Genomic DNA, 15494 nt, shown 5'->3' with positions numbered 1-15494 from the left:
TTTCTCCAGCAAATAACAAATGACCCTGATCAACAAATACTTTTGTCGGTCTGACTGCACAACAGCCAATCAATCAAGTAAAAGAGACCATTCTGTTTGCACTGCCGGCAGGGAAGGAAAGCATTTTCACAGTTCAGCCCAGAACTACACTGCCCCTTCCTTCACACCTAGCTCCCCATTTGCTTTCAAAACCACCAGTGCCCTTTATTCATTGCTCTGCTGTGCATACACTACTCCGTATGAAACAAGACAATTCTTAGCACAGTACTGGGCACACAGGGCTCAGTGATCTGGAACTACTTCTGTTAGTTCCGACGGACTGCATCTCCCTTAGACGGCAAGCCCTTGCTTATCCCATCAAATTTATGATTTTGAACAGATGCTATTCCCACAGGTGAGGAGAGCCCCGGATTTAAAAAATAATGTGTTGTAAGAAATAAGACCTGCTGCTCGCCTAAAAATGAAGAACAGTCATAGCGTCTTAGTAGCGCTTCAGTGTTTCAGACTCGGTTCTAAGATAGCAGTGTTTTCTTGAAAACAGGTAGAGAATGCTTTATGAGGAAGCAGGGATAAGTAAAAGCATGCCTACAAACGTGCCACGTGAGAGGGAGAGATGATCCAGCACTGTTTTCGTACATGCACGGGGCATGCATGCATGTGTATACATGTGGGTGCCTGCACTGTGGTTAAACCTGATTTGGTGTACCAAAACTATGTGAGACGCAGGAGGCATGGAGATGTATGACTGCTGACTCAGCATCCTACCCAGAGCCAGCAGGAAGGAGGGAGCCAGCCAGGAGCTGAGTATCTCCGCAAGAACAAGCCCCCGAGAACTGACAGTTCCCTGCAGCAGTTTGCAGGGTAAGCTTCCAACCTGAACGTTAACCGCCAACGATGGCATTTGGGTTTACAGTCACTTTGATACACACATTCGAGGCTTCCTTTTTTTTCTGACCTCCTGGCAACTCAAGGAAACAGGAAGGGACAATTTAATCCCAATTTTACAGCTCAGAAAACTGAGGGTCCTCCAGAAGGCCACTGATTTGCCCGAGCTAGCCAGCTGGGGTGTCTGCAGCTTTCCCGGCCCCTCCCTGGACTCATTCTCTCTTCCCCTCAAGGGGAGACCCAGCAGCAGGACAGGGGCTCGGGCTGGAAGGGCTCCAGAGTTCCCAGCCCCAATGCCTTCACATGGCCTTGTCTGATCCTCACAATGAACGCTGTGAGGGAGAAAGCGTGAGTTCCATTGGGAAGAAGGGATCTATTAGAGGCACTTACAATAATGAAAAGAGAAAGCTGGCAATAAAAGAACCACCCCCCAAAATATAAAACACAGAGGGGAGAATTTAAAACGCCTAACAGTCCAGGACCCATTAGTGTAAGGCCCTGAGTGGTGGACACGCCAGAAAAGCTCTGTGATCATGATGCCTGAGGCGCCAACCCCGAGATACAAGAAAAGGGCCCCTTATGTTCTCCCCACTTTGAAGGCAGAGAAATGCAGGCGCTCTCTCTCTATTTTTTCACTGAAGTGGTTAAAGCAGAAAAACTTTGCGGAACTCAACAGTCATTTGAATGAATAATCACATTCCCTGACTATGCTAAATAAACAGACGGTGGGGGGGCGGCAGTTGTAGGGAAGGTGAGAGCCACCTGGTGACTTTCCCGGCTGGAATCAATAGGTAATAAAAAGGCAGCAGCCCTCTACAGGGCTGGATAATCAGAGCACACAGGGCTGCAGGTGCCCAAGAAAGGAACCACCTGGTCCGGGGGCCGGGCCAGGAGTGGGAGATGCAAAATTATAGATGAGAAACCATGCACACGCAGACAGGATGGGCCAACTAGAGACACCAAACCGGAAGAGAGAAACAGGTATGGGAAGGGATCAAGGTGCCCAAAATACCCCTCCAGAATCCAAGTCTCATCTGGGAGCCACCAGTGCCAAACCAGCCAGTGGGAAATAAAAGTGTAATCTTGGCAGTTATAAGTCACAAGATAAGAAACACGTGCTGTTGGGATGACAGAACATTCTAGTGGCTGATAACATTTAAAAACCTGAAATAAGAGCTGGGTGCCAGAATTCGTTCCAAGACCAGGATGGCTGACCAGCCAAGGGAATAGATGTGTCTAGCCAGAAGGGCGATAACAGGCTTCCACAGATCAACTTTTAATCCAACCTTTCCCTCCCTTCTGACTTCCCGGCTGACTGTACAGGCTTTCTGTTTCAGGATGGCAGTGGCTCCTCAGGCTGTCACTCTATCACCTTCTCCCGGGAGACTGCTCTGATCTCCTGGGATTGGAGCATCTCCCCCAGTACCAGCGGGAATGCTTCCCATCCCCCAGGAATGCTGTGGCTGAGGGGGAAAAAAAGTCTGGATACACCTGAGCAACTAAAACTGGCTCCTCAAAATGGAAACAGAATGTGCAAGAGAAGCTAACCCCGGGCACACTGCCGAGGACGCCTCTCCAGGAAAAGGGCTCGTGGCAGCCCATCACCTTGACCTGTGTGACTTTCGGCAACAAGCCACCACCTCGGAGCCTCAGTTTCCTGCCTTGCCATGAAAAATGAGAACAGTGCCCAGCATGTGAAAGGATCTCAACAGATGTGTTGCCTCCCCTGTTCCCCGATTTCAGACCAGCACTAGACAGCTAAATGACACGGTGGGCCACTCGGAGAGCTTAGGAGCCACTGGCCCACTGGCACCTGGAAACTGAGGTTGCAAAAGGGTATTCAACCCGAACCAGTAACACAACTGACTCTAAAGGGAATCAAGAAGTTGACCACGGGTGAGCCGCTGATTAACTGAAATCTCAACAGAACTGATTTCGGCAAGACAGGGGAACCGAGAAATCCAGCATATTCCATTTAGAGGCCAGCTGGCCACGGTGAACCAACCGCAGGGCTCCCTGCTTCGAGAGCTCAACACCCAGCCGGCCGGCTCTGCCCTGTGGCTCAAAGCAGAGCCCACGTGACCCGGCCCCTCACCTTGCTCTCAGCATACAGGTCCCAACCCTGCCCTCCTCTTCCAGCTGAAATCTCCATCTTGGTGCCCTGCCCAGGGTGGCTCAAGGCCCACTGGCAGGCCTCCCCGAGGCGGAGCATGACCAGCCTCTGCGAGAACTCCCCAAATCTGACGCTCAGTCCCGGGTTCCAGCTGTCCCAGATCTGGATCCACATTCACCCGTGCAGACCTACACAGCACACAGGGCAGCACCGACTCACCAGAAACCCAGGGCAAGGGGAGCCGCAGAACCAAAACACCAGCGTTCTAAATAATCTGCCGGTACTTGACACACGTGCAGGCTCTTGCCGATGAACTGAACAGAAGAATGACGGAGCCTCAGCTTCAGACCCTGACTTTAGAGAACTTTAGGCCTCGCAGAGCTTCTCCTGCATCAAACACCCAGCACTTGTTTATCAAGGCACTTAATACGCTCCAGAGTGACATTCATAGATCTGTGCTGTATAATTAGTGTGAGGCCACACTTTGTATTCTAAGGACGGACGGAGAAGAATCAGATGCGTTGGAGATCTCCAGCTAGGGAATGAACTGGGTTTAGAATTTACCATCCAGAGTCCACCACCGCTGCTCATCCATCCAGTGATTCTTCTCCAACACGCAGGCCAAAGTCCTCAGGGGGCCAGACAGAATTGACTATGGGGCTCAGCGGAGCCCTTCCCAACACCCAGCCAAACCGTGTTGAAGCATGGGGCCACACACTCGCACACCCTAAAGCCTGCCCCATTCTTAGAAAACAATTGCTTCGTGACTGAGCCCACCTCATGTATGCCTGGCCTGCGTTAAATCTAAGCTTGGAACTGACCTTGTAATGGGTCTTCATTAAGATTTAAAATTAATGTACCCTGTTCCCTAGCAAGCCCCCTTTCTCAGGATCTACCCTAGAGAAACACTGACGTGTGTGGCAAAGAGGCATGTACGGCCATGTTTATTGTAACAGCGTTTGTAACAGCAGAGGATTTGGAAATAACTTAAATGGCCATCAATTAGGCTAAATTAACCAACAGTTTAGCCTTCTGATTCTAAGGAAGGCTATGCAGGAGTTCAACAAAATCAATAAGACCTATACATATTGACAGGAAGCCATCCCTGAGATGTAGTGGGGTGGAAGGGGCCAGCACACTACTTACTACTCCCGGTGCACTTAGCTTCTTTTAAGTTCTTTAGGTATAAATGCAAGTATGTTAAGCATTTGGAGAATACCAACAAACTCGTAACAGTGGTTAACCTCTGGGGAAGGGCTGGGATTAGGAGTGGTTATCAAGGAAGATTTTGTTTGCTCTGGAAGGTTTGCATTTTTTTTTTCCCCTACAGAGAATGTGTTCAAGTAGTACTTGTGTAATGAAAATTTCATTTCACCATGTAATTTTTTTTTAAAAAGAAAGAAACTGACCCTGCTCCGTACATTTCAGTCACGTGTTTGGGGGCAATTTCTACTCCAATCTCACACACGCTTCCTGAGAGGCTGAGCGCTCAGCAGTGCAAAGCAGTGGGCTCTGCAACACAGATCTTGTTTCAATATTAGAAACCCAACTCTGTGACTCTGTGGACCGTTCAATTTATACACTAGTTCAAGGAAGAGGCAAGAAAAAAGAGAAAGGCCTGTCAGGGGACTTCTGGGTAATTCAAAGGGATGTCCTAGGAGCAATTTCAGTTCTTCTAGTTGAGCATTCCAGCTCTCCAACACCACAAACGCACACACGCACGCACGCACATGCACACGCATGCGGACTTGCCAATAATGGCAGCCCTCGCCCAACCACACGTAATCCACACCAGGCCTAGCCGGCTGTGCCTCAGACTCTTCCATCCGGGAATCAGGATTTCTAACATACATTCAGATCCTGTGGGCTAATGAGAAGGAAGACTCTGACCACCACATTAGAAAAGCTCCAAAATATCATTTACTCCCCCAGGGCCACCTAACCACACAGAATGCTGACTTTTCAACACAGACACTCCTCCACCTCTTCAAGACACCACGTGAAAAGTCCTTAGAAACACAAAATTCTAATATTAAGGACCTAGGGTAGGCAAAACTAACCTAGGGTGATAGACATCAGAGCTGTGGTCCTTCCAGTCGGGGGTGGGGGGGGGAAGATTCACTGGAAAAGGTCCCATGGAACACTTCGGAGGTGACGGAAATGTTCTGTCTCAAAATGCATTTGTCAGAACTGATCAAACAGCACATTGCAGATCTGAGCATTCCACTGTATGCAAATTACACCTCAATTTAAAAAAAAAAACAAAAAACAAACTACCCCAGTACAGTTTCTCTGCTAGCTGCAGCAGAACTTCGAGCTGTCGTATCAGACATCTGAAATCTCTGTTGTGCTATGTAAAGAGCACAAGTACCATGGCGACAGTCACCATAAAAATAGATAACAAGATTAAAATGGATAGAGGACACAGGAATTTAAGAACGGCGCACCAGGAGCAATTCGTTTTCGGCAGAAGAAAAATAGAGGACAGGGAGTTTTTCATTCCCCCTGCACTTTGAAAAACAACCATTGAGTGTGGTTGTTTTTACTAAAAGAGTTTTATGGCTTCCCAGTACTCAAAGGACAAAAAAGGCTGAGAGCTGTTACTTCTTATCATATTTTGCCTAAAAAAAAAAAAAAAGTATGATACCCTAAAAGTTTTTCCCATACCCACTGTTCTGTGGCCCAGGGAGCCGATTCACAGCAATGCGACAAAGCACAGATGATGTGCCACATACACTGTGTGAGGTCCAAACGATACTGAGATAAAGGCGGCCTGGGCCCTTTATCGAGTGCACAAAGACTTCCAACTTTAGTTCCAATTACCAAGTTCCGCCTACATTTTTTACATACATCGAAAACTGACGCCCCCTAGGTGTGCACCCTGAAATTACTCCACATGAAGACAGCACTTTCTTGCCCAATACTGACTTTTTTCAAATGCCAAAATGTAGGCATGAATCACTTGGCGACGGAAATCTTGTGTTCTTCTCTAAAAGATGAGATAAACCTCTGTTCTCCTTGTGGAGTTTCTCCAAGAAATGTTTGCTAAGTGACTTAGCCCTTGCAGTGTCCCCAGCAGCAAAAGAAGTAATCCAAAAATATCAGGAAGAAAATCTAAAATTTTTAAATAATCAGGGTGGATTCTAAATAAACCATATATTTAAGTAAAATTTAGGCAAAATTAAACTTCCACGTGTAAGCTACAAATAATAAAAATGCAAAAACAAAAGAATTTTTCATTCAAATCACAAATTTACTGTCGGATAGCAACTAAACATATGCATTCCTGGAAAATCCCACACAAAAGTTTCTTTAAATCTGTCGCTTGTTCCCTCTGTCACTAAGCCTACAGAGCAATCATAAGGTTCAGACTTGTCCCTGATGTTGGGATGGTTTTTAACGTGCTGCACCTGGTGATATAAATCTGCAGTGGAGAAAATGAAGGAGGAGATGGTCAAGGACACTCCCAGATCCTCCACAGCCAAGCAGAGGACCCAGGAGTCAGTTAAAGGTCCCCATCTTGATTCATTCATTATACTGAATACAACCGGCCAATAAACATATTAGTCTTCCATATGTTGATCTGTTTTATTTATTGTTATTTGCCATTTTCCACCCTACACCCACCTTCTTGCTTTTCCTAAAGACAAAATTCCATTTTCAGCAGCCCTGGGGCCAGAGACTGAGTCCTGACCCACCTTGGAATAGTTCTCTTCCTCCTTTCTAAAATAACCCCAGAAGATCTCTTGAAAATGTTAGGACCCACTTATTAACATTTTTTTAAAGAGCTTAAAATGATGATTTGACCCCAGTACTACACACTAGAGGTATATTCCATATTCCACATTATCTTTCAGCTTTGACAAGTCACACAATAACCCAAGAATTAGAAAGGACTATGGAGGCCAGCCTAATTCCTGTTCTCTTCGATAGCACCCCGAATCCACAGCATTCAGCCAAACCTGAATACCTTCAATGATGGGGAGCTCACTACTCCATGGGAAGACATTTCCACTGTTGGTCAGGCCTGCCAGCTAGAAAATTCCTTTTCTGATAGAACTGAAATCTGCTCTCCCAGTCTTTAGGGTTAAAAGGAACCTTAAAGCTCATCACCTTCGTGTAATCATTCAGTGGATAAGGAATCATGTAATGCAATCATTCTACAGAAGAAGAATCTGAAGCTAGAGAGGATAAAGCAGTTGTTCCATCCATTGGTCATACTCCAACACCAGAGCAGAAATGAACAAGTCGACTCTTTCCTATACCTCATAAGCAAGAAAATATTTGAAAAGTGCCATTGTGTACCCACCGCATGAATGTACTCCGGTCATTCCTGATCCCACAGCATCCTAGTCTCCTTCCTGTGGGTGAAGTCTTATTTGTTCATGTTTCTTTTAAATCATGGCTCCCCAGTGGTCCGAATGTCACATGACCAGCAGAGGTCATTAAAACTAGGCCCTGTGATTGGACTGATGAATTTCTGATCCAGTTATGAATGGGATTCAATTTCTAAAAAGCCTCATCCCACTCAGGGCTCACATTTAACTCATGAACAGAACAATCTCAAAACTTTTTTCCCGGGCTTCTCTGGTGGCGCAGCGGTTGAGAGTCCACCTGCCGATGCAGGGGACACAGGTTCGTGCCCCGGTCCGGGAAGATCCCACGTGCCGCGGAGTGGCTGGGCCCGTGAGCCATGGCCGCTGAGCCTGCGCGTCCGGAGCCTGTGCTCCGCAACGGGAGAGGCCACAACAGTGAGAGGCCCGTGTACCGAAAAAAAAAAAAAAACCTTTTTCCCACATGATCTGCCCCCTCCTCAGCACCTGGAGGACCACCAGGGTTACACTGTGCTTCTCTGTTTACCTGTCGGTCTCCCCCTTTCAATCAGATCATCAACTTCAGGTCAGGGACTGAGTCTTCTTTTTTTGACTCCAGTACCTAGTCAGTGCTTGACACACGCAGGTAAATACTCAAGATTAGTCACTAAATGAATCATCTACCTTTACCCATCCTGTCCTTGAACGATAACATGTTTTTAAAGTAGCAGTGTTCAAGAGAATGAAGAGACAAACCACAGGCTGGGAGAAAATATTTGCATAAGACACATCTGATAAAGGACTGTTATCCATAATATACAAAGAACTCTTAAAACTCAACAATAAGAAAACAAACCACTTAATTTTAAAAAGGGAGCCAAAGACCTTAACAGATACCTCACCAAAGAAGACATACAGATAACAAAAACAGCACATAAGATGTCATCACAAATCATTAGGGAAATGCAAATTAAAATGAGATACCACTACACACTTAAGAGAATGGCCAAAATCCAGATAACTGACAACACCAAATGCGGGTGAGGATATAGAGCAACAGGAACTCTCATTCTTTGCTGGTGGGAATGCAAAATGGTGCAGGCACTTTGGAAGACAGTTTGGTGTTTTCTTACAAAACTAAACACACTCTTACCATATGACCCAGCAACTGCCCTCCTTGGGATTTATCCAAAGGAGTTGCAAATTTATGTCCACACAAAAACCTGCATACGGGTGTCTATAGCAGCTTCATTCATAATGACTGCCAAAACTTGGAAGCAACCAGGATGTCCTTCAGTAGGTGAATGGATAACTACACTGTGGGACATCCAGATAATGGAATATTATTCAGTGCTAAAAAGAAATGAGCTATCAAGCCACAAAAAGACATGGAAGAAGATTAGATGCATATTACCGAGTGACAGAAGCCAATCTGCAAAGACTATATACTGTATGATTCCAACTGTATAACATTCTAGAAAAAGCAAAACTGTGGAGGCAGTAAAAGGATTACTGGTTACCAAAGGTTGTGGGGAGGGAGGGATGAATAGGCAGAGCACAGAGGATTTTAGGGCTGTGAAAGTACTCTATATGATACTATAATGGTGGGTACATTTGTCCAAACTCAGAATGTACAGCACCAAGAGTGAACCCTAATGTCACCTATGGACTTTGGGTGATTATGTCGTGTCAGTATAGGTTCATTAATTACAACAAATGTACCATCAGGTGAGGGATGTTGATGGTGGGGGGATGTGCATGTGAGGGGGGCAGGGGGTATGTGGGAACTCTCTGCACCTTCCTCTCAGTTTTGCTGTGAACATAAAACTGGTCTAAAAAATAAAGTATATTTTAAAAGATATACTTACATATATGGTAGTGTTTTTTCCACTGTGATATACATACACACTATAAGAAATACAAATAGTAAATTTAAAATGTAAAAAAAGAAAGTCACTCAACTCATCCATTTAGAAGTAACCAATATTAGTATTTTGGTATTAGAATTTTCAGCGTATTTCCTTCCATTTTCTATGCACTTTGTTTCTTTAAGATTTGAAATCATATTGTAGATGCACCTTAACTTTTAGCAGAAACATCTGTCCATGTTATTTTAAAATTATTCCTAAACATTATTTTTAATGGCCATAATATTCCACTATTACGGAATATTAGTGGAATCACTTTCGGATTACTTCCAGCCCAGTCACACCATTGGATATTTAGGTTGTTTCCAATTTTCCATTATAGTTTAAGGAAAAAAAAACAAACAAACAAAAAACCTCTAAATAATCCCTGTGCACAAAGCATCATCTACATTTTGGATGTGGTCTCCAGAAGTGGAATTATCTTACCAGAATGTATGAACATTACAATTCAAATTTTAAAAACTAAATCAGACTTTACATTTACCCCTTACTGAATTTCTTTTTTAAATTTGGGCCCTCATTCTGGATGTCTTTGAACCTTGGTTTATCTACTAAATAAGCAATTCCTCCCACCTCTACGCCATCAACAAAGCTGACAAACATACCTTCTGTATCTTGATCCACGACACTGGAATAAATGTTGAACAGCTCAAGGCCAAGAATAGAACCCTATGGCACTCATTTTCAGACCCCTTTCCAGGCTGACTCGGTGCCACTAATTAACAGTTTTTGCATATGACTATCAAATTAAATTAATAACACCATTCAGCCCACATTCTACCACTTATTTAATATGGACCTTCATATCTTCAGAAATTGTTAAGTACTTTACTAAAGACAAAGTGTACTATAGCTGCTACACCATTTCTCTGACCCAGTAACCATCATATAAAACAGGAAATGGGTTCAATTTGATACGATCTGGCTGACTTCTGATTATCCCCGCATCCTAAGGGCACACTTTTTCAAGCAATTAAGCAAAAAGCATTTCAGTTTCTACGTTTTTTCCCCCAAACCTGTATTTTAAAATAATCAGACTGCGTACCTGTATAAAGCAGGGTGGCTCTTATTCAGTCCCTGTCACCTGTGGCTCCCCCAGGGAAGGGCTCTGAATCACAGGTAGTTATGGACCCCCAGGGTAAACCAAACTGTCTCCAGACCACAGAGATCTGAACTTATTCATTTCAGCTGGTCCCAAATCAGCCTAGTTTTCCAGGAGTCATTTGCATTCACACCTTGAACCAATTATCCCGTGGTCACTACGAATCCTGGCTTCTCAATCTCTGGATCCTGGAAGCCTACCCCCGGGCCCATCCTAGGAAGAAGGAAATAAGAAGTGACACAGCCCCTCTCCTTGCCGTTCCTTTATTACTGACTCACAGAACCAAAGCTCCTGAGAATCTAATGTCTTGCGGCACTTGGCAGCCATGACTCACATATCACCAAGTTATTACCCCGACATCGTTCTCAGAGGATACGTGCCAGGAGCCACCAGCTAACCAGGTCAGCCTGAAGTGGAAAATGACAAGGCCTGAGAGATCTTGGGGTCGCTAGAAATTGGCTTCACCATAGAGAATACAGCCCAAAGCCGTCTCTAATTAGTACCATTCCAGTCATCAGAAAAATATTTCACAGTGCCAGCCGGCAGCAACTCAGAAAGTGCTCCTCACCTGCCCACCTGCCCAAAACAAATCATTTGCACACAAGGCTCTAAGATTCCATGTCACACTCCTACCCGAATCCCTGCGGTGGCCACCCAGAGCCAGGGACGCGATCCCAAAGTCCCTATTTGGCCTTCGAGTCTCTTGAAAACTCAGGTCACAAACCCAAAGGCCTGCAGGGCTGAGCAGGGAATTGACTTCGACTGGACTGAGGCAACAGAGAGAACGGGAACTGGGACGGCTGGGGGCCCCGGGCCATCTCCCGCCCACAGCGGGCAGCCGCCACTCAGCTGCACAGACCTACCTGCTCTGACTCTTTACCAGAGTCCCAACTCCAGAGGTTTTCTGGATTGCTCCTAATTTTTGAAGACCTTTGCGTGGTCCCAATGACAACTCATCTGAAGGTTTGAACACATTCTTCGGGCCTCCCGTTTACAACCCTTCCACTGCCCTTTGATCCTAACCGACCTTTCTAGCCTGACGGCTCCCTCCTCTCCCAAGGACCTCTGTTCTTCACTCTTCCGCACACTATGTACACCCCTAACTCCAAGCTGTGGCCCGTGATAAACACCCCACCTGTGTGGCACCATGAGACACCCCACAGGGTTCTTCCCAGACTTCCTTCCCTATTCCAGAAAGTTTTTCCAAGCCAAACAAGCATGGCTCCTTCTCCTGAGCCCTACGGCTACTTATTTTTCATCTTGGCCTTTCGTCATCTCGCCTTGCTCCTTAATCACAGGTGGATCCTATCTCTCCTATCCTTCAATCCCTTCCTCATGCTTCCTTCCACCTCCAGCACGACTAAGGGTAGCTCTGCCCAGGTGCAGCTTCCTAAGTACTTCCTAGATATGAAAATGCTCTATAGCTGTTTTTCCAACTGTGAGTTACGATCCATTACAGACTGGTTACATCGACTTAGTGGGAAACAATAAGCATTTTTAAATGAAAAATAATGGAATAGAAAATAAAAGTACCAGAGGAGACTGCACCAAGCAAAAGAGGTAGTACTCATGAACTTAAATTAGATTTTTACATACATGATTGAGTATACTAGGTCATGATGTAAATTTTATTTCCTAATGTAGGTCATGGTCGAAACAGTGTAGAAAACAGTGCTCTCTAACGAGTAGATTAGCTCCACCAGTGCTTCACGCAACATTTTTTTTTTTTTGACAGTCATATATTCTCTAAAAAGAAAAAAATATCTGACTGCTACCTCTCCCCACACGAGTCAGCTTCCCCTGCCAGTTCACTGATCCTGCATCTCAGAGAAACAGGGAGGCTAAGTAACTGCAATTACATTCTCACTCATTCTGCAACTTTTTGCAATCACCCTTCAAATTCACCAGCCCTCAGATGCTGCAAGTTGAGGCTTAGGGAATTTGTTCAGCAAATCACCCTAAGTCACACTTGCAACAGGAGAGCAGAATTCAGAGCTCAGAAGAAACCCCAGCTCCCACTCTGCGGGCTGGTCGCTGGCTTCCTGGGAACTGGCAAGGGCTCTCTCTGGTTAGGAGGGACCTGGCCCTGGGAAAGGCACTATCCCTAGGCCCAAAATCTCCTTCCTCTTTTAGATCATTTTGCTGCCCCCTCATCTTGTTGCTTCCCCCATGCACATCTACAAGGGGACAACAGCACTAGACTGAAGGTCTCAGTGGAGAGCAAAATTCAACGTCATTTCAAAGCCCAGCAATGTATGTGCTTAGTGAATTCTATTCTACTTCCCTCCAACCTCCAATCCCACCCTCCTGGTTAGCGGAAGAAGTGGCCCATCCTCCTTGGAGCCTCATTTCCTCCGAGTTGCTTTACCAAATTCATGTTCAGGACCAGGTGGTATCTTCTGAATGGCAAGACAGAACAGAGCCTTCCAACTCAGACCCCCAGTCCCCCTCACGAGCATCCTCTACTGCCCCCCACCCCATGACCAAGAAGACACTCCTCGGAGTGCCTTCCCTCCCCGGCTTTGGCAGCCTTTTCCACCCTACACACCCTGGTTTCCCACCAACCTCAGAGCCACAGCTGCTAGCAGGACACCTATGTTTCGACGTCTTGGCAAACACAAGAAACTTCCCTGCAGCCTGAGTGTCAATTACTTCTCTCCAAAACACACATTTCCGATTTCTCAAGTTACCAACTACAGCAGCTCCAAGGCCCTGGCGTGTAATCAATTTACACAAAGAATTAATTTCCATTCATCTCCTTCCTTCACCCTGCCCCTGTCAACAGATTATTTCAACAGTAATGCTTCTAAAATCCACCCTGTCTTCCATTTCCAGTTATCCCAGTCCAAGCCCTGGACACTCCACAACTGTAACAGCCTACTAACTGATTTGTCTCCTAACATTACTTTTAAAAATCTTCCCAAATACCCTTTCGTTACATCAGTCTCTGGCTCAGAAACCTTTACTATCTCCCCAGTACACACAAGGTAAAATGCAATCCCCCAGTCTGGCTTTCTAGGACGTTCACAACCTCAACCATTGTTCCTCTCTATCTTTATCTCCTACTGTTCAGGAAACATCCCCTGGTCTGGCCAAGGCCATCTCCTTGTCTCTCAGGAAAAGTCATGTTCATTTGCACCTCATGGCCCATCTCAAAGGTCTCACACTCCAGAAATACAGTTTTGGTGATTCCTACCGTATTCCTTCTCTGAACGCCAACAGCACCTATCCTACACCTCGCAGTTTGCCAGGTCATTGTGCCCTATCTTGAGGTCTTATTTCCCGTGCTCAAGTCTTTCTGTCCCCCCGCCCCCCGAGGTTATAAACCCTGGAGGGAATCATCTCATGTACCTTTTGCATCCTCCTCACTGAGATAACTGTTTGAACCTCTTCTCCTCCATAGTCCCTTTCTGACCTCTCACACCGGTTACTTCTTCCTCCCGTGCCTTTGGCCTTTGCCGGTTATCCTTCACGTGCATAACTTATTTCCTAACTTAGGACTCTAAGTCCATTCCCCAACCCTGACCTTGCCTTTGACAGTCCCCCTGTCCCCCAGCATTTGCAATCACTTACGCAGTCTGTGCACATTAATTTGAACTTGAGCTCTCAAATCACTTCTACCTGGTCAGTAGGCTTTCTGAGGCCTTAGATTTCTTGAGTGTCTTTTATCTCCCAGAGAACCTGGCATGGTGCTGAGAAAGCAGCAGCCCCCCAGAGGTACCTGTGGAGTTGAACTTAATTGCTATGTTTCCTGGTGTTTCAAGTTCCCTGAGACCCAGAACCTCTGTTTACACAACATCTTAGGAGGGTGTCGAAAAGGCCTTCAATACCTGTTGATCACTCACTTCCAGGCAAAATGCACCAAATACACTTTTCTAGAAAAGGGGGTGTAAAGAACGGACTGGTGGCCTGTAGGTAACCCCTGCACCTGGCCGCCTGGCATGAGAACGCCGGCCTGGGAGAAGCACTCCAAAGCCACCGAGCATTGGCCCAGGCTGCCTGCAATCAAGGAGGCAGCGGGACCCCTCGCCGCCTGGCAGGTGGGCTTCTTTAGGTTACTGCGTCCGTCCCAAAGTGAAGGCGCTGAGCCCTGAATTCCCAGGCAGAAACGAAAATGCTGCCTTTGAGATTGCACATGACAAACTCCCAGCCCAGGCCCCCACCCGGGCACCGCACATGCCCACAGTGCCAGTACTGAGGAGGGTCGGGGCCGCCGGCGAGGAGAGGCAGGGTGAAGACGCACAGAAGCAAGCGGGGGTGGACAGAAGGGCAGAAGGGGACCGGGAGGGTGGGGGCCAGTCCCCGAGGTGGAGGGTGTGTCGCGCCGCGCGTCCCGGAGCGCGGCACTCGCCCGTCCGGCCGCTCGGCGGAGCGGGCAGGAACGCGCGGGGCGCCGGGAGAACTGGGCCGGCGGCCCGGCCGGAAAGGGTCAGGGAGGGGGCAGGTCACCCTCCGGCGGAGAGGCGACTCCCGGCCAGCGCTCAAAGTTGGGGAGGGGATTCCTCGGCGAGCGCCGGCGGCGGGCGAGATAAACAAGGCGGCGCACGGGAGGGCGGGCGGCCACCCTCTCCCGGCCGGCGCGGCCACTGCCGCAGCGCCCCCGCGCCCCTACCGGCCGCTGCCCCGGCGGCGCCCGCCTCCTGGGCCCTCCTGTCGCCGGCCCGGCCCCCACGGGCGTGCGGAGCGTGGGAAGTTCCCGGGCCGCCCCCGTCCCCGGGCTGCAGCGCCGCGAGGTCCCCGCGCAGCTCACCTCGCCCCGCCACGAGCGGTGGCGCGGGCCGGGCAGCTCCCGCTCGGACAGCTCGGCTCGGCTCGGGGCTGCGGCTGCCGCGGCCCCCGCCCGCCCGGCGCGGCCCACCGCCCGGCTCCGCTCCGGCCGCCCGCCCGCCGAGGCTCCGTTCGCGCCCACCTGGCCGGCCTGCCCTCCCTCTCCGGCACACTGCGCTCACGTACGCGGCCGCGGCCACAACCCGGCCCGGATTCCCCGCCCGGGAAGGGAGCGGAGGCGCGCGCCAGCCAGCGAGCGCCGGGGCGAGGCGGGGGACACACCCCCTCGCCGCCCTCCCTCCGTTGCCCCCCCACCGCCCTCCGTCCCCCGCCCCCCTCCCCCGGCGCCGCGCGCGCACGCCGCCTGCGCGCGCCTCGCCGGCCAC

The 15494-nt window shown here is 48.2% G+C and overlaps 1 protein-coding gene across 3 annotated transcripts in view; it reads right to left on the bottom strand.

Annotated features, from left to right (window-relative positions):
• Nucleotides 1-15494, bottom strand: part of ZNF395 (zinc finger protein 395) — a 51922-nt gene that overhangs the window by 23530 nt on the left and 12898 nt on the right. The window contains exon 1 of one of the 3 annotated variants that reach the window (XM_029201900.1): nt 15251-15356. The exons of 1 other annotated variant lie outside the window; for it this stretch is intronic. The gene's annotated coding sequence lies outside the window, so the exon portion shown is untranslated. Of the gene's footprint in view, nt 1-15091; nt 15357-15494 lie in introns of those variants that run through there. One more of the 3 variants, XM_029201899.1, reaches the window with a different exon arrangement.

This window comes from Monodon monoceros, unplaced genomic scaffold (genome assembly GCF_005190385.1).
Source record: "Monodon monoceros isolate NGI ecotype Baffin Bay Population unplaced genomic scaffold, NGI_Narwhal_1 Super_Scaffold_5, whole genome shotgun sequence".
NCBI classification, from domain to species: domain Eukaryota; kingdom Metazoa; phylum Chordata; class Mammalia; order Artiodactyla; family Monodontidae; genus Monodon; species Monodon monoceros.
This window is presented reverse-complemented; position numbering and strand designations above follow the sequence as displayed.